The sequence below is a fragment of the Phyllobates terribilis genome, unplaced genomic scaffold (assembly GCF_046119375.1).
Source record: "Phyllobates terribilis strain yellow unplaced genomic scaffold, ASM4611937v1 Scaffold_35__1_contigs__length_13245226, whole genome shotgun sequence".
Taxonomy (NCBI): Eukaryota; Metazoa; Chordata; class Amphibia; order Anura; family Dendrobatidae; genus Phyllobates; species Phyllobates terribilis.
Genome location: NW_027362795.1, coordinates 3,459,062 through 3,477,988, shown reverse-complemented (window position 1 = coordinate 3,477,988; position 18,927 = coordinate 3,459,062). Strand labels below are relative to the sequence as shown.

General features: G+C 47.3%; 3 non-coding genes across 3 annotated transcripts; all 3 read right to left on the bottom strand.

The window, feature by feature from the left end:
• Nucleotides 1-1,002: 1,002 nt before the first annotated feature.
• On the bottom strand, nucleotides 1,003-1,193 carry LOC141182733 (U2 spliceosomal RNA). Its single transcript, XR_012257948.1, has one exon. It is a non-coding gene; the product is annotated as a U2 spliceosomal RNA (small nuclear RNA).
• A 1,098-nt stretch (nucleotides 1,194-2,291) lies between these two features.
• Nucleotides 2,292-2,482, bottom strand: LOC141182724 (U2 spliceosomal RNA). The gene has a single exon (XR_012257940.1). It is a non-coding gene; the product is annotated as a U2 spliceosomal RNA (small nuclear RNA).
• A 1,098-nt stretch (nucleotides 2,483-3,580) lies between these two features.
• Nucleotides 3,581-3,771, bottom strand: LOC141182735 (U2 spliceosomal RNA). Its single transcript, XR_012257950.1, has one exon. It is a non-coding gene; the product is annotated as a U2 spliceosomal RNA (small nuclear RNA).
• Nucleotides 3,772-18,927: the final 15,156 nt, after the last annotated feature.

Here is an 18,927-nt window from a genome sequence, read left to right as displayed (position 1 = left end):
GTCAACCTCTAGATCCCTTACATGCCTGCACTTTTCGGCTTGCTGCTGCAGCAATCCACGCGTTTTAGATCTGCATGACTCCAACTATTTTAGCACAGCACCCTCACCCCCTGCTGTTCCCACCCGCCTCAACACCGGTGGAAGGGAGGAGAACCAATTCAGGGGGGGACGAGCAGCTGTCTACCCTTAGGAGGAGTGTTGCTGATTACTTACCTTTCCTGCTGCTGCTGGCTGTCCAGCAGCAGACTGAAGGTGGCTGCTGCCGTGCGCTGGTATATAAAGCTCAGAGCCTATTATGACATGCGCAGCCAGTGTTCCATTGCCACATTCCATCTACTGCAGGCAGGATACCTGGCTGGTTGAACGGCACTGAGACGCTCACAGAGACCGCCATAAGCAACAGTTTAAAAGAATGCCACAGACTAATCAACCAAACTTTTTGGGTTGGGTTATTTTTTATAGTCTGCAGCCGTTAAATGAAAGAAGTCAGTGTTCCGCCAGAGGGAGACAACGTTTCAGAAAAGGCATTGGAGCAAGCCAAAAAAGACATTTTAAGTGCAGCAGAGTAACCAGCGCACATACCTGTTAGCTCAGGTGAGTTTAAATGGCTGCTGTTGATAACAAGGGCATTTGCTAAATAGATGGTGTGTGTGCAACAATATACTGAAAGAACAATTATATTGTGCAGCTTATCTCACCACCTGTAATTAGTTAGGTGAAAGCTCCAAAATGCTTGCCTAATATGGCTGTTTATCCAAAAGGAAGTAAAGAGGGAGAGCTAGATAGATAGCATTGCATTACAGTAAATGGCTATGCAATGCAGAGTTGCTGAAGTTGAACCAAAATGAGTTTGTCATCTGGCTTCTGCAACTTTTAACATGAAAAATACAATGAGGAGAAGAAAAGCAAAGCCAAAAAGTCCATCCAAAAATCCGACAAACAAGCAAAAGCAACAAAAAGCATTGAATTCAATTCTTTCTGATTTTAGAAACTGCATTAAAGAATGAGTGCACTGGTCCTGGAAATGCTGCAATACCAGTTCAATGCGTGGAGTGGACAGAGCAAGCTCTTTTACCATCTCCCTGTTCTAAAAATCCATTTAATATATGGTCCCCAGATAGGGGACGTATCAGATATTAAGCTGATAAGAACAGATACTACACTTGATCTTAGCCAAAAGGCCGAGAAGCGATAACCAGAATTGGTTTCGGCCTACGGTGCCACCCTCGGATCCTGAAAAGTCCATTTGTGGAGATGGCCACCTGGACTCCCGTTAAGAAGACATGTTGTCAACCTCTAGATCCCTTACATGCCTGCACTTTTCGGCTTGCTGCTGCACCAATCCACGCGTTTTAGATCTGCATGACTCCAACTATTTTAGCACAGCACCCTCACCCCCTGCTGTTCCCACCCGCCTCAACACCGGTGGAAGGGAAGAGAACCAATTAAGGGGGGGACGAGCAGCTGTCTACCCTTAGCAGGAGTGTTGCTGATTACTTACCTTTCCTGCTGCTGCTGGCTGTCCAGCAGCAGACTGAAGGTGGCTGCTGCCGTGCGCTGGTATATGAAGGCTCAGAGCCTATTATGAGACGCGCAGCCAGTGTTCCATTGCCACATTCCATCTACTGCAGGCAGGATACCTGGCTGGTTGAACGGCACTGAGAAGCTCACAGAGACCGCCATAAGCAACAGTTTAAAAGAATGCCACAGACTAATCAACCAAACTTTTTGGGTTGGGTTATTTTTTATAGTCTGCAGGCGTTAAATGAAAGAAGTCAGTGTTCCACCAGAGGGAGACAACGTTTCAGAAAAGGCATTGGAGCAAGCCAAAAAAGACATTTTAAGTGCAGCAGAGTAACCAGCGCACATACCTGTTAGCTCAGGTGAGTTTAAATGGCTGCTGTTGATAACAAGGGCATTTGCTAAATAGATGGTGTGTGTGCAACAATATACTGAAAGAACAATTATATTGTGCAGCTTATCTCACCACCTGTAATTAGTTAGGTGAAAGCTCCAAAATGCTTGCCTAATATGGCTGTTTATCCAAAAGGAAGTAAAGAGGGAGAGCTAGATAGATAGCATTGCATTACAGTACATGGCTATGCAATGCAGAGTTGCTGAAGTTGAACCAAAATGAGTTTGTCATCTGGCTTCTGCAACTTTTAACATGAAAAATACAATGAGGAGAAGAAAAGCAAAGCCAAAAAGTCCATCCAAAAATCCGACAAACAAGCAAAAGCAACAAAAAGCATTGAATTCAATTCTTTCTGATTTTAGAAACTGCATTAAAGAATGAGTGCACTGGTCCTGGAAATGCTGCAATACCAGGTCAATGCGTGGAGTGGACAGAGCAAGCTCTTTTACCATCTCCCTGTTCTAAAAATCCATTTAATATATGGTCCCCAGATAGGGGACGTATCAGATATTAAACTGATAAGAACAGATACTACACTTGATCTTAGCCAAAAGGCCGAGAAGCGATAACCAGAATTGGTTTCGGCCTACGGTGCCACCCTCGGATCCTGAAAAGTCCATTTGTGGAGATGGCCACCTGGACTCCCGTTAAGAAGACATGTTGTCAACCTCTAGATCCCTTACATGCCTGCACTTTTCGGCTTGCTGCTGCAGCAATCCACGCGTTTTAGATCTGCATGACTCCAACTATTTTAGCCCAGCACCCTCACCTCCTGCTGTTCCCACCCGCCTCAACACCGGTGGAAGGGAGGAGAACCAATTAAGGGGGGGACGAGCAGCTGTCTACCCTTAGCAGGAGTGTTGCTGATTACTTACCTTTCCTGCTGCTGCTGGCTGTCCAGCAGCAGACTGAAGGTGGCTGCTGCCGTGCGCTGGTATATAAAGGCTCAGAGCCTATTATGACCCGCGCAGCCAGTGTTCCATTGCCACATTCCATCTACTGCAGGCAGAATACCTGGCTGGTTGAACGGCACTGAGAAGCTCACAGAGACCGCCATAAGCAACAGTTTAAAAGAATGCCACAGACTAATCAACCAAACTTTTTGGGTTGGGTTATTTTTTATAGTCTGCAGGCGTTAAATGAAAGAAGTCAGTGTTCCACCAGAGGGAGACAACGCTTCAGAAAAGGCATTGGAGCAAGCCAAAAAAGACATTTTAAGTGCAGCAGAGTAACCAGCGCACATACCTGTTAGCTCAGGTGAGTTTAAATGGCTGCTGTTGATAACAAGGGCATTTGCTAAATAGATGGTGTGTGTGCAACAATATACTGAAAGAACAATTATATTGTGCAGCTTATCTCACCACCTGTAATTAGTTAGGTGAAAGCTCCAAAATGCTTGCCTAATATGGCTGTTTATCCAAAAGGAAGTAAAGAGGGAGAGCTAGATAGATAGCATTGCATTACAGTACATGGCTATGCAATGCAGAGTTGCTGAAGTTGAACCAAAATGAGTTTGTCATCTGGCTCCTGCAACTTTTAACATGAAAAATACAATGAGGAGAAGAAAAGCAAAGCCAAAAAGTCCATCCAAAAATCCGACAAACAAGCAAAACCAACAAAAAGCATTGAATTCAATTCTTTCTGATTTTAGAAACTGCATTAAAGAATGAGTGCACTGGTCCTGGAAATGCTGCAATACAAGGTCAATGCGTGGAGTGGACAGAGCAAGCTCTTTTACCATCTCCCTGTTATAAAAATCCATTTAATATATGGTCCCCAGATAGGGGACATATCAGATATTAAACTGATAAGAACAGATACTACACTTGATCTTAGCCAAAAGGCCGAGAAGCAATAACCAGAATTGGTTTCGGCCTACGGTGCCACCCTCGGATCCTGAAAAGTCCATTTGTGGAGATGGCCACCTGGACTCCCGTTAAGAAGACATGTTGTCAACTAGAGATGAGCGTTGTTCTACTCGAACTGTTCGCCAATCTCAAACTCGAGCTGTTTTGGGCGGTGTTCGAGCTGTTCGGTGAACACGAACAATTTGAGAAAAATTTGGCTGTTCGAGGTTATGTTCGATAACTGTTCGTGCACAAAAATCATAACTGGATTTTTTCTCAGTAATGATGAAAATTAATGTTAATACGCAGTTTGAGTGTACAGCGGGGTGGGGGGAGGGGCAGGGGATGGATCTCTGCAGGAACAATGAAGATCTCCATTTTTTTTTCTCTTTCCCGCATTTGCAGTGGGGAGGTGCAATCTGTCAGCCTATCAGCAGCGCACACATGGAGCGAAGTGCTTTTTTTCACACAAGCAAGGGCATGTGTGATTGGCAGTGTATGTCACATGTCCTTGCCCTATAAGACCAAGCCATTTTCCCCGTCGCCACCATTTTCTCACTGCTGCAGCTGCGTGTTAGACGGCACCGCTGTTGCTGTGTGCGCTATACCTTGTTAATTTCAAGCCAATTTTCGCACAAATCTACAGATAGCTTGGGAGTAGGGAATAGTTGTGATTGCAGTCCTTTTAAGGACTAGGTTACAGCATTTCCTACGACTTTTATCAGGCAGGTCTGTGCTCTTAAATAGATAGATTGTGGGAGTAAAGACTAATTGTAATTGGAGTCCTTTTCAGGACTAGGTTACATCAGTTCCTATCAGTTTTTGCCAGGCAGGTCTGTGCCAGTGCTGTGCAAGTTTTTTTCACAGCATTTGGCTGAATCTAGCAAAGCTAATCCTTTTTGGCCTATTGCAGAGTGTGTTAGTCAGTGGAGTAGCCTATCTGTGTTGCAAGATATACCACCTGTGTATAGAATACCAATTTTTTTACTGCACCTAGTGAAGTAAAATCTTTTGGGCATAGCATCATTCTATTAGTCCATCTATACTGACCTCCATCAGGTTGCAAATTGAATATAATTTTTTTCTGCATCTAGCTCTGAAAAAATATTGGGCTTCTAGCAGTGTGTGGGACTTGTTGTATTAGTCCATCTATACTGACCTCCATCAGGTTGCAAACTGAATATATTTTTTTCTGCATCTACCTCTGAAAAAATATTGGGCTTCTAGCTGTGTGTGGGACTTGTTGTATTAGTCCAACTATACAGACCTCCATCAGGTTGCAAACTGAATATATTTTTTTCTGCATCTACCTCTGAAAAAATATTGGGCTTCTAGCTGTGTGTGGGACTTGTTCTATTAGTCCATCTATACTGACCTAAATAAGGTTGCAAACTGAATATAATTTTTTTCTGCATCTACCTCTGAAAAAATATTTGGGCTTCTAGCTGTGTGTGGGACTTGTTCTATTAGTCCATCTATACTGACCTCCATAAGGTTGCAAACTGAATATAATTTTTTTCTGCATCTACCTCTGAAAAAATATTTGGCCTTCTAGCTGTGTGTGGGACTTGTTCTATTAGTCCATCTATACTGACCTCCATAAGGTTGCAAAATGAATATAATTTTTTTCTGCATCTACCTCTGAAAAAATATTTGGGCTTCTAGCTGTGTGTGGGACTTGTTCTATTAGTCCATCTATACTGACCTCCATAAGGTTGCAAATTCAAAATAATTTTTTGTCTGCATCTACCTCTGAAAAAATATTTGGCCTTCTAGCTGTGTGTGGGACTTGTTCTATTAGTCCATCTATACTGACCTCCATCAGGTTGCAAATTCAAAATAATTTTTTGTCTGCATCTACCTCTGAAAAAATATTTGGCCTTCTAGCTGTGTGTGGGACTTGTTCTATTAGTCCATCTATACTGACCTCCATAAGGTTGCAAACTGAATATAATTTTTTTCTGCATCTACCTCTGAAAAAATATTTGGCCTTCTAGCTGTGTGTGGGACTTGTTCTATTAGTCATCTATACTGACCTCCATCAGGTTGCAAATTCAAAATAATTTTTTGTCTGCATCTACCTCTGAAAAAATATTTGGCCTTCTAGCTGTGTGTGGGACTTGTTCTATTAGTCATCTATACTGACCTCCATCAGGTTGCAAATTCAAAATAATTTTTTGTCTGCATCTACCTCTGAAAAAATATTTGGCCTTCTAGCTGTGTGTGGGACTTGTTCTATTAGTCCATCTATACTGACCTCCATAAGGTTGCAATCTGAATATAATTTTTTTCTGCATCTACCTCTGAAAAAATATTTGGCCTTCTAGCTGTGTGTGGGACTTGTTCTATTAGTCATCTATACTGACCTCCATCAGGTTGCAAATTCAAAATAATTTTTTGTGTGCATCTACCTCTGAAAAAATATTTGGCCTTCTAGCTGTGTGTGGGACTTGTTCTATTAGTCCATCTATACTGACCTCCATAAGGTTGCAAACTGAATATAATTTTTTTCTGCATCTACCTCTGAAAAAATATTTGGCCTTCTAGCTGTGTGTGGGACTTGTTCTATTAGTCCATCTATACTGACCTCCATAAGGTTGCAAACTGAATATAATTTTTTTCTGCATCTACCTCTGAAAAAATATTTGGCCTTCTAGCTGTGTGTGGGACTTGTTCTATTAGTCATCTATACTGACCTCCATCAGGTTGCAAATTCAAAATAATTTTTTGTCTGCATCTACCTCTGAAAAAATATTTGGCCTTCTAGCTGTGTGTGGGACTTGTTCTATTAGTCATCTATACTGACCTCCATCAGGTTGCAAATTCAAAATAATTTTTTGTCTGCATCTACCTCTGAAAAAATATTTGGCCTTCTAGCTGTGTGTGGGACTTGTTCTATTAGTCCATCTATACTGACCTCCATAAGGTTGCAAACTGAATATAATTTTTTTCTGCATCTACCTCTGAAAAAATATTTGGCCTTCTAGCTGTGTGTGGGACTTGTTCTATTCGTCATCTATACTGACCTCCATCAGGTTGCAAATTCAAAATAATTTTTTGTCTGCATCTACCTCTGAAAAAATATTTGGCCTTCTAGCTGTGTGTGGGACTTGTTCTATTAGTCCATCTATACTGACCTCCATAAGGTTGCAAACTGAATATAATTTTTTTCTGCATCTACCTCTGAAAAAATATTTGGCCTTCTAGCTGTGTGTGGGACTTGTTCTATTAGTCATCTATACTGACCTCCATCAGGTTGCAAATTCAAAATAATTTTTTGTCTGCATCTACCTCTGAAAAAATATTTGGCCTTCTAGCTGTGTGTGGGACTTGTTCTCTTAGTCCATCTATACTGACCTCCATAAGGTTGCAAACTGAATATAATTTTTTTCTGCATCTACCTCTGAAAAAGTATTTGGCCTTCTAGCTGTGTGTGGGACTTGTTCTATTAGTCCATCTATACTGACCTCCATAAGGTTGCAAACTGAATATAATTTTTTTCTGCATCTACCTCTGAAAAAATATTTGGGCTTCTAGCTGTGTGTGGGACTTGTTCTATTAGTCCATCTATACTGACCTCCATAAGGTTGCAAATTCAAAATAATTTTTTGTCTGCATCTACCTCTGAAAAAATATTTGGCCTTCTAGCTGTGTGTGGGACTTGTTCTATTAGTCCATCTATACTGACCTCCATCAGGTTGCAAATTCAAAATAATTTTTTGTCTGCATCTACCTCTGAAAAAATATTTGGCCTTCTAGCTGTGTGTGGGACTTGTTCTATTAGTCCATCTATACTGACCTCCATAAGGTTGCAAACTGAATATAATTTTTTTCTGCATCTACCTCTGAAAAAATATTTGGCCTTCTAGCTGTGTGTGGGACTTGTTCTATTAGTCATCTATACTGACCTCCATCAGGTTGCAAATTCAAAATAATTTTTTGTCTGCATCTACCTCTGAAAAAATATTTGGCCTTCTAGCTGTGTGTGGGACTTGTTCTATTAGTCATCTATACTGACCTCCATCAGGTTGCAAATTCAAAATAATTTTTTGTCTGCATCTACCTCTGAAAAAATATTTGGCCTTCTAGCTGTGTGTGGGACTTGTTCTATTAGTCCATCTATACTGACCTCCATAAGGTTGCAATCTGAATATAATTTTTTTCTGCATCTACCTCTGAAAAAATATTTGGCCTTCTAGCTGTGTGTGGGACTTGTTCTATTAGTCATCTATACTGACCTCCATCAGGTTGCAAATTCAAAATAATTTTTTGTGTGCATCTACCTCTGAAAAAATATTTGGCCTTCTAGCTGTGTGTGGGACTTGTTCTATTAGTCCATCTATACTGACCTCCATAAGGTTGCAAACTGAATATAATTTTTTTCTGCATCTACCTCTGAAAAAATATTTGGCCTTCTAGCTGTGTGTGGGACTTGTTCTATTAGTCCATCTATACTGACCTCCATAAGGTTGCAAACTGAATATAATTTTTTTCTGCATCTACCTCTGAAAAAATATTTGGCCTTCTAGCTGTGTGTGGGACTTGTTCTATTAGTCATCTATACTGACCTCCATCAGGTTGCAAATTCAAAATAATTTTTTGTCTGCATCTACCTCTGAAAAAATATTTGGCCTTCTAGCTGTGTGTGGGACTTGTTCTATTAGTCATCTATACTGACCTCCATCAGGTTGCAAATTCAAAATAATTTTTTGTCTGCATCTACCTCTGAAAAAATATTTGGCCTTCTAGCTGTGTGTGGGACTTGTTCTATTAGTCCATCTATACTGACCTCCATAAGGTTGCAAACTGAATATAATTTTTTTCTGCATCTACCTCTGAAAAAATATTTGGCCTTCTAGCTGTGTGTGGGACTTGTTCTATTCGTCATCTATACTGACCTCCATCAGGTTGCAAATTCAAAATAATTTTTTGTCTGCATCTACCTCTGAAAAAATATTTGGCCTTCTAGCTGTGTGTGGGACTTGTTCTATTAGTCCATCTATACTGACCTCCATAAGGTTGCAAACTGAATATAATTTTTTTCTGCATCTACCTCTGAAAAAATATTTGGCCTTCTAGCTGTGTGTGGGACTTGTTCTATTAGTCATCTATACTGACCTCCATCAGGTTGCAAATTCAAAATAATTTTTTGTCTGCATCTACCTCTGAAAAAATATTTGGCCTTCTAGCTGTGTGTGGGACTTGTTCTCTTAGTCCATCTATACTGACCTCCATAAGGTTGCAAACTGAATATAATTTTTTTCTGCATCTACCTCTGAAAAAGTATTTGGCCTTCTAGCTGTGTGTGGTACTTGTTCTATTAGTCCATCTATACTGACCTCCATAAGGTTGCAAACTGAATATAATTTTTTTCTGCATCTACCTCTGAAAAAATATTTGGGCTTCTAGCTGTGTGTGGGACTTGTTCTATTAGTCCATCTATACTGACCTCCATAAGGTTGCAAACTTAATATAATTTTTTTCTGCATCTACCTCTGAAAAAATATTTGGCCTTCTAGCTGTGTGTGGGACTTGTTCTATTAGTCCATCTATACTGACCTCCATAAGGTTGCAAACTGAATATAATTTTTTTCTGCATCTACCTCTGAAAAAATATTTGGCCTTCTAGCTGTGTGTGGGACTTGTTCTATTAGTCCATCTATACTGACCTCCATAAGGTTGCAAACTGAATATATATTTTTTCTGCATCTACCTCTGAAAAAATATTTGGCCTTCTAGCAGTGTGTGGGTCTCATTGTATTAGGCCATCTATACCAAGCTCCACCAGCTTTTCAATTAATAATAATTTTTCGCTGCATCTAGCCCTGAAAATAATTTTTCTTCCCAATAGTGGTAGCAATAGAAATATGGGGCGCGCTCCTGGCTTACAAAAATATACGCTTCATAACAAAAAACACCAGCTTAGCGCACTGCATTAATAAGATGGCATCATCGTCTCTCCCAGTGCTAGGCCTACTACCCAGGCTAGCATTCCTGTGCCTAAAACACAATGTATGGGTCCGCGCTAGCCACTATGCTGAGGGGTCTAAAGCTGCTGCTAACGCTTTATAACAATTCAATTGGCAGATTTTCACAGAGCTCTTCCACAATGCCCACCCATCGGGACAACAGTTGCCCACCTTCCCTATGGGATCTAGTGGCGAATAGTTGATGCCATTAATCAGAGCGTCAGTTGCCCCGTCGACGTGGCAAGCATACGGTAAGGCATGGGAAGAGTGGACACGACTAGTAGCAGGCAGACGGGTTGACCAATGTGAACAAGCCAGATCACAAGTCACCATAGAATTTCTCCACCAGCTAATGATGAGGGGCATATCAGGGGCGTCAGCGCAGCGGTGTCTGACCGGAGTAGTGACGCGCCCCTGGGCCTGTGTCGCGCTGCGATGCGCACGCGGGAGCTTACCCGGAGCCGGATCTCTTGAGGGTTGTAGTCTCGTGGCGGCGACCCGGTCCGTGCCCAGGGAGTCAAACTGAGCGGCGATGTACTAGCAGTAGATGGTTGGTGACTACGCCACCCGTTGAATGCAGCTATGGAGCTGCCGCTGCAGGGCAGACCGCTGAGGCCGGTGGAAGGATGGTGCAGCGTGGATGGTATAACCCCCAACGGGAGGGGTATGGCCTCAGGGCAGCCGACGTGGATGATGGGGGTAGCAGGAACCACTCAGAGACGGTGCGGTGTAGTTCAGGGTCTTTACTGGTGACAAAGAAAGACCCTCCCGGAGTACTTGCTAGTGATAGGGGCCTGGTCAGTCCTTGAGCAGATGGGATTTCCCCTGGCCAGGCGGAGTTGTAGGCCTTCCCAACTAACTGTACTCTTCTGGCTACCTTGCTAGAGGCGGGAATAAGTAGCCCACGTCCCTGAGTGTACCGTGTGGTGCTCACCCGTATGGCCGGTGACTCGGGGCCTTCTAATGGCTTCCGCTCCACGATGGCGGTGCTGGTCCCACGCGTGTGACCGTGCCTTCGGGCTTCTGGGCCAGAGGACCTGAAATCCTCTGCCGGACGGTTTCTGCTGCTGGGTAGGAGTTAGTCCCCACAGCCTCGGACTCCGGGTCCGGTTAGAAATCTTCTCAGTCAGGGCGAGCTCTGCAGCTGCCAGCCCCTGACTCGTTGTAACACTGCTCCCCACAGAGCTCCTGATGTTTCTTGCTATGCTGCTTCTCTTCTCTACTCTTGTTCTGTCTTCTTTCTCACTAACCCTGCCTCAGCCCCGGGTTTATATAGGGGAAGTCCTTCCCCTCCCAAGACTGGGCAGGAGGTGTGGCATGCACAGGATCCCTGACCAAAGGACCTCCCACCTGCTCTCAGACGTAATATCTCTATCACTGTGGCAACCAGACCCCTGGGGTGTCACATTCCCCCCTAGTGAAATTTAGTACTCCGGGACTAAACATATTTTTTTTTTTTTTTTTTAGAAAAACATAACAAGGTATAACAATAACAATACAATAAGAAAAACACATAAGATGGTTACGGCGTGTCCGCAACCGGGTGCAGTTTTGAAAAGCAAGGTGTCCATTTCACCAAAACAGGGAGACGTAACCAGGTAGGGGCCTGTCCTGCCCCGAGTCCTTAACAGTCTTTAGTCCATCCTGGGTTACGCTCCAACTATGTACAAGGATTCCCGGTAAATCCACCAAGGACTCCTAAAAAGAACTAGAAACACAAAATTATACACAAGCAACTATAAACAAGTAAACATATAAGATAGCTTAAACATTTAGATCCTCCAACGTGCGGGTAGCTGGCCTCTAGTGGCCCTAGTGGACCTACGGAGCTGATTGTCTGGCCCTGAACTACAGGGTGTAGGAGCTGTCAAGGGTAAACTGGGCAGCTGTCTATGGGCCCTCTGGCTCACTAGGGGTATGGCAGGCTCACTATAAGCAGAGGGTTGATTTTCCGGGTCTGCTGGTGTAGAGTCTTCTGCCTCCTGGACCGGCTGTTCTTCCAGCTCTACCGGTTGCTCCGTAGGTTCTTGGGATGATGGTTGGAGAAAGGTGAGTACGGGTACCACAACTGCACCATTGACTTGAGTCCAAGACCGAGGGAAGTCCCCGAGCACGGTACTAACCATATCTTCCCTTTCCTCTACGGGTCAATGGTCTTCTTGTTCCTCTTCAGGGTTCCTCAGTTGTTCGGGACACTTCTTCAGGTGGTCCCGGGATACAATGGCTGTGGTTTCCCCTCCGTCTTTACTGATGGTACAGACCTTCGGGTTTTCGTGGCTTGAGGGCAGTACGGTGTACGGGTCCTTCTCCCACTGGTCGTCCAACTTGTGGAGCCGTCTCTTCCTCTTCAAGACCTGCTCTCCGGGTACCAGGGGAACAGCGGGAGCATACTGGTTGTAAGTTTTCTCTTGTCTTTCCCTAGCCTGACAGAGACTTCGCTCCACGCTCTCCTGTACTCTCCGGTACTGCTGCTGCCTCTCTGTGTCCCAGTCTGTTTCTGGTGAAGTGTCCTCGGGTGTCAGGACTCCCATTTCCAGGTCAACAGGTAACTTACCAGGTCTTGCCCTCATTAGGTAAGCCGGGGTACAGTTGGTGGAACCTACCGGGATGTGGTTGTATAGGTCCAACAGATCGGGCAACTTTTCAGGCCACAGACTGCGTTCTTCCAGGGGCAACGTTTTTAGAAGATCCATCACCACCTGGTTCATTTTTTCACAAAGTCCATTAGTCTGCGGATGGTAGGGTGTCGTCCTTATCTTCCGGCAGCCATACAGATTGCAGAATTCCTGGAAGACCTCCGCTTCAAAGGCAGGTCCCTGGTCCGTCAGCACTTGGTCCGGGTACCCGTGTGGACGGCAAAAGTGCTGCTGGAAGGCTCTAGCTGCTGTTTGAGCCGTTAAGTCCTTGACGGGGACGACAACCAGAAACCGGGAGTAATGATCCACGATGGTTAACGCGTAGACGTAGCCACTTCTGCTTGGGGTCAGTTTTACATGATCCAAGGCTACCAGTTCCAACGGTTGCCGGGTGACGATGGACTGCAGGGGAGTCTTCTGGCTGGCGCGGTCCTTCCTTCTCAGATTGCACGGGCCACAGTCTCTGCACCACTTCTCAATGGTTCCCCTCATGCCTACCCAGTGGAATCGCTCGCGCAGCAGGAACTCCAGCTTCTTCCACCCGAAGTGTCCAGCTCCGTCGTGGTATGCCTCCATCACCATGGCTGCGTCTCTTCGTGGCACCACTACTTGCCAGAGTAATTCATGCGTCCGGGAGTTAACCATTCTGCGGCACAACTTCCCTTTGTAAAGGAACAGTCGACTCTTCTCTGCCCATAGTTGTTTGGCTTCCTCCGGAGCGTCTGGTTCAAGGCGAGCCTCCGGCCGAGTCAGCATCTCCTTCACCAGTCGGACGGCAGGGTCGCTGTCTTGCGTTTCCGCCCAGTTGTAGTGAGGTAAGGGGTTCAACGTAGCAGCCTGCTTACTCCTTACCCGGTGGGAATACTGGATAGTCCCATGACGGTGGAACGCAGGGAGTTCAATTTCCTCCAGTCCCTCCGGATCTTCTCCTTCGTCCGGCAGGTTGGGCATCCTGGACAGGGCGTCCGCGTTAGTATTGGAGCGCCCTGCCCGGTATTTGATTATGAACTCGTAGTTGGACAGACGGGCCATCCACCTCTGCTCCAGGGCACCGAGTCTTGCCGTGTCCAGGTGTGTCAGCGGGTTGTTATCCGTGTACACGGTGAACCGGGAAGAAGCAAGGTAATGCTTAAAGCGCTCAGTGACTGCCCATACCACGGCCAGGAACTCTAGCTTAAATGAGCTATAATTCTCGGGGTTCCTTTCGGTGGGTCGCAGTTTTCGGCTGGCGTAGGCGATTACTCGTTCTTTCCCCTGCTGGATCTGGGACAGTACGGCTCCTAGCCCGATGTTACTGGCGTCGGTGTAGAGGATGAAGGGCTGACTATAATCCGGGTACGCCAAGATTTCATCCCCCGTGAGGGCCATCTTCAGCTGGCGGAAGGACTCTTCTTCTAGCTCTTCCCATTTGAAGGGCGGCTTCTGGTTCTTGGCCTTCCGGGACTGGCCTATCAGGAGGTCCTGCATAGGCGCTGCCTTTTTGGTGAAACCGGGAATAAACCTTCGGTAGTAGCCTACCAACCCGAGGAATTGCCGCACTTCTTTTACGCTGGAGGGGCTTGGCCATCCCTTAATTGCGGTGATCTTATCGGAGTCGGGAGCCACTCCATCAGCGCTCACCACGTGTCCCAGGTACTGCACCTTTGGTTTCAGGAGGTGACACTTGGAGGGTTTCACCTTTAGGCCGTAACTCGCCAGAGCTTCGAACACCTCCGCCAGGTGTTTCAGGTGGTCCTCATAAGTTTTGGAGTATACGATGACATCGTCCAGGTACAACAGGACCGTCTCGAAGTTTCTGTGGCCCAGACAGCACTCCATTAATCGTTGGAAGGTTCCTGGGGCGTTGCAGAGTCCGAACGGCATGCAGGTGAACTCGCTAAGTCCCATCGGGGTGGTGAATGCGGTCTTCTCCCGGTCCGCCTCTGCTACAGGAACCTGCCAGTACCCGCTAGTGAGATCCAAGGTAGAGAAGAAGTTAGCAGACTTAAAGCAGCCAATGACTCCTCTATCCTTGGTAAGGGGTACGCATCCTTGTGTGTGATACGGTTGATTTTCCGGTAATCTACACACATCCTCATGGTGTTGTCTTTCTTTTTGACTAAAACTAGCGGGGCTGCCCAGGGGCTACAACTATCCCGGATTACCCCAGCCTCCTTCATGTCTCTAAGCATCCCCTTGGCGTGTTGGTAATGTGCAGGGGGTACGGGTCGATACCTCTCTTTTATGGGAGGATGATCTCCCGTGGGGATGCGGTGTTCTACCCCCTTGACTCGCCCGAAGTCTAACGGGTGTTTACTAAACACTCTCTCATACTCTTGAACCACCCGGTAGACTCCCTGTTTCTGGTGGGAGGGAGTGGAGTCAGTTCCCAAGTGTAGTTGCTGACACCAATCCTCCATTACTTTCTTAGAGCCGTTACCTTCCTCCGGGTGAGATGGAGGCAAGGGTTCCACAGACTGTATAGAGTTTTGGTTGATGGTATATAATTTTGCTAGCGTGGCATACCGGGGCAGGTACACTTCCCTCTCCCCGATATTGATTATGCGAACGGGCACCCTCCCATGGCGTACATTGACCACCCCCCGTGCTGTCAAAATGGTGGGCCTACTGTCTGAGTAAACTGGTTCTACCATTGCCTGGTAATCTCTACCTCTCAGACCAATAGCTGCCCGGCACCAAATCATCATTTCACTTTTTGGGGGCATGGCAATAGGGAAAAGGTCACACATTCTTACGCTACCAATCTCACCGCCGGAGAGTTCCACCTGTTGCCGTCGCATCAGTGCCCGGATCTCTTTCTGGAGCACTCGCTGCTCGCCGGAGCTGGCGTTCTTGGCAACCTGCTGTAGAAGGAAAATCACCTCTGCAAGACAATTTTCAATTACATTAGTTCCTAGAGTTATTTTTGGGTGGCTCTCATGTTTGTCAATGTCTACAATGATCAGTCCCTGTGCTGCCAGTTCGACTCTACCGATTTTGATGGTCACCTCTTTAAATCCGATCTGTGGCACGGGCTGGCCATTGCTGGCGATGATACTCAAGTCGTCGTCAGGGTAGCGGGTAATATCCGAGTCATTCCAGTACTGCTTAAAGAGCACGTACGGGATGGTGGTGACCTGTGACCCGGTGTCCAGTAGGGCACTCATGGGAATGCCATCCAGTACCACAGGCAAGACTGGACGTCCTCCCACATATCTGTCGCGCCAGTTCGATGGGCCTGGTGATCTTTTTCCTGGGGGTTGGCCCTCTACCCCAGGTTGTGCCCGTTTAAAGAACAGTACCTTTCCATATGTCCGGGTTGATTGCAGCGGCGGCAGATGGGTCGTCCGTCCTCGCTGTATCGGTCACTGGGTCTTCCTCTGGCCGGTGGGGTCCTCCTTGGTCGACGCCACGGGATGTCCTCCGGTCCGGATGCCAGCTGGATCTTCCCTGGGGTGGAAACCTGTAAAGACTGCACAGTTCGGGTTAGCGCAGCAACGCTCTTAGCTAGCTCTTGGACCTGATGGCGTAGGTCTGGAGCCGGGTCATTGTCCAAAGCCTGCGCATCAGCTCCCACAGGCCCTGCCGACAAGGGCGCCGCCTCCTGGTGGTAAGTGATAGCTGGGCGCCTGTGGGTCACAACGCCACCCGGTGCCGGTTCTCGGAGCACCCGGATGGCTCTGTCCTTGAACTGTGCAAAGTCTAGATGGGGATCCTGTAAGGCCATTGCCCGCAACTGGGTTCGGTGGGCATTGCAATATAAACCCTCTATAAATTGTTCAGTCAACAGCCTGTCCTCGTTTCCCACCCCATCAGGGTCGGTCTGCTTTATGGCCCTCAGGGCCTCTTGTAGGTTTAGTGCATAGTCCCTTATACTCTCATGCGCTCGCTGTTTGCACCCGTAGAATCTAAGCTTAATCTCGGCTGAGGTGCGGGTATCAAAGGTGTCCTTCAGCCGGGTTAGTATCCCTGCGACAGTCTTCCTCCCAGGTGGCCAGGATTTTACTTCCCTTTTGGCTGCCCCAGTTAGTTGGGCCACCAGGATGCTCACTTTTTGCTCTTCTATGAGGGGGTACACCTGTAAGAGGCTATCCAGCTTTTCTCTAAAGTCATGCAGGGTATGCGACTCCCCTGAGTACTGGGGTAGCCAAGCTGCTCCCGGGATATAGGGCATGGTGAAGGGCATAACTGCAGCAGCGGTGGCGCTGGCGGGGGTTGAGGCAGTGAAGCTCTCCTCCGTATCCGACATCTTCCTCCCCCCTAGTGGACCGTGGCCTACCTTGCGATGATCCTGTTCCGTAGGCCGCGGCTCCGCAGTGGATCGTCAGGGTTGAGGACCTCCCGTCGCGCTCCGGTGACGTCGGCGTCTGCTGGGCTCCTTCCAGGACCTTACGCAACGTCCGGACGTGAGGCGGGGCTTCAGTTCTCGCGCGCTTTCGGAGTCCACGCCCCTCTTCTTCCCGCGCGGCGTCCTCAAGATGGCGTCCAATGGCGGGAAAACTCCACGGATGGCGGGAAGAAGGTCGAAGATGGCGCCGGATGGCGGGAAAACTTTGCGGATGGCGGGAAGAAGGTAAAAGATGGCGCCGGATGGCGGGAAACCTCCACGGATAGCGGGAATCTTCACCACTGGTAAGTTTGAACAGTCTTTGCTTTTCAGGCACGCAGTACCCGGTGGTTGCGGGCACGAGATCCTGCCGACTACGCCAAAGTTGACGCGCCCCTGGGCCTGTGTCGCGCTGCGATGCGCACGCGGGAGCTTACCCGGAGCCGGATCTCTTGAGGGTTGTAGTCTCGTGGCGGCGACCCGGTCCGTGCCCAGGGAGTCAAACTGAGCGGCGATGTACTAGCAGTAGATGGTTGGTGACTACGCCACCCGTTGAATGCAGCTATGGAGCTGCCGCTGCAGGGCAGACCGCTGAGGCCGGTGGAAGGATGGTGCAGCGTGGATGGTATAACCCCCAACGGGAGGGGTATGGCCTCAGGGCAGCCGACGTGGATGATGGGGGTAGCAGGAACCACTCAGAGACGGTGCGGTGTAGTTCAGGGTCTTTACTGGTGACAAAGAAAGACCCTCCCGGAGTACTTGCTAGTGATAGGGGTCTGGTCAGTCCTTGAGCAGATGGGATTTCCCCTGGCCAGGCGGAGTTGTAGGCCTTCCCAACTAACTGTACTCTTCTGGCTACCTTGCTAGAGGCGGGAATAAGTAGCCCACGTCCCTGAGTGTACCGTGTGGTGCTCACCCGTATGGCCGGTGACTCGGGGCCTTCTAATGGCTTCCGCTCCACGATGGCGGTGCTGGTCCCACGCGTGTGACCGTGCCTTCGGGCTTCTGGGCCAGAGGACCTGAAATCCTCTGCCGGACGGTTTCTGCTGCTGGGTAGGAGTTAGTCCCCACAGCCTCGGACTCCGGGTCCGGTTAGAAATCTTCTCAGTCAGGGCGAGCTCTGCAGCTGCCAGCCCCTGACTCGTTGTAACACTGCTCCCCACAGAGCTCCTGATGTTTCTTGCTATGCTGCTTCTCTTCTCTACTCTTGTTCTGTCTTCTTTCTCACTAACCCTGCCTCAGCCCCGGGTTTATATAGGGGAAGTCCTTCCCCTCCCAAGACTGGGCAGGAGGTGTGGCATGCACAGGATCCCTGACCAAAGGACCTCCCACCTGCTCTCAGACGTAATATCTCTATCACTGTGGCAACCAGACCCCTGGGGTGTCACAGTAGCATTTCACTTCCAACTACTGAATTGGGGAGATGTGACAAAGATTCATCATCAGACAATCCATAAAAGGGTGGAAAAGGGGTCAGCCAAGTCAGGAGTGTAGACGTCCCGTCCCGTGTCACTAAAACTGATTTCTCACATCATATCCCTAACACCATTAACATGACACTCACAATTTGAAGCAACACTACTGTCTACTGCATTTGTGATCGCCTTCTTCGGGGTGCTATGCATAAGCGAATTAGTCCCTCAATCCAAAATTAGCACCAGTGGAGGCTTATTACACCAGGACGTAGTCATAGCCAATAATGCAATACGTCTACGCATACACAAATCGAAAATGGTTCCAGCGGGCAGGGGCACTTGGGTACTTCTACAACCCACAAACGGTACACTGAGTCGGGTAACAATAGTAAAACCATATCTAACCATCAGATCACAAAGTAATTTGTTCCTATCACACATTGATGGGACGCCATTAGCAAGATACCAGTTCCAAGCTATATTTAATAAATGCATAACATCGGCAGGGAACCACCCCAAAGATTACGGGACACACTCATTCCGCATAGGCGCGGCCACAGAAGCAGCAAGAGCAGGACTGTCAGAAACGGAAGTTCAGAGGATAGAGAGATGGTGAGCCACGTGTTTGGCAAGATACATAAGACCGGACTTGTTATCCTAACGTGGTTTGTTTCTTTTACAGGTGACGCTAAGCCAACAGTGTGGGTGATAGGCCACTCGTATATATATTGGGCAGATTAAAGGGCGAAAGTCCGCCCAGGCAGGAGGAAATTAGAGTTTCATAACACATATTTCAACTGGAGAGGTATTAGAGGCCTGCTATGGCCACAGGTACTAAT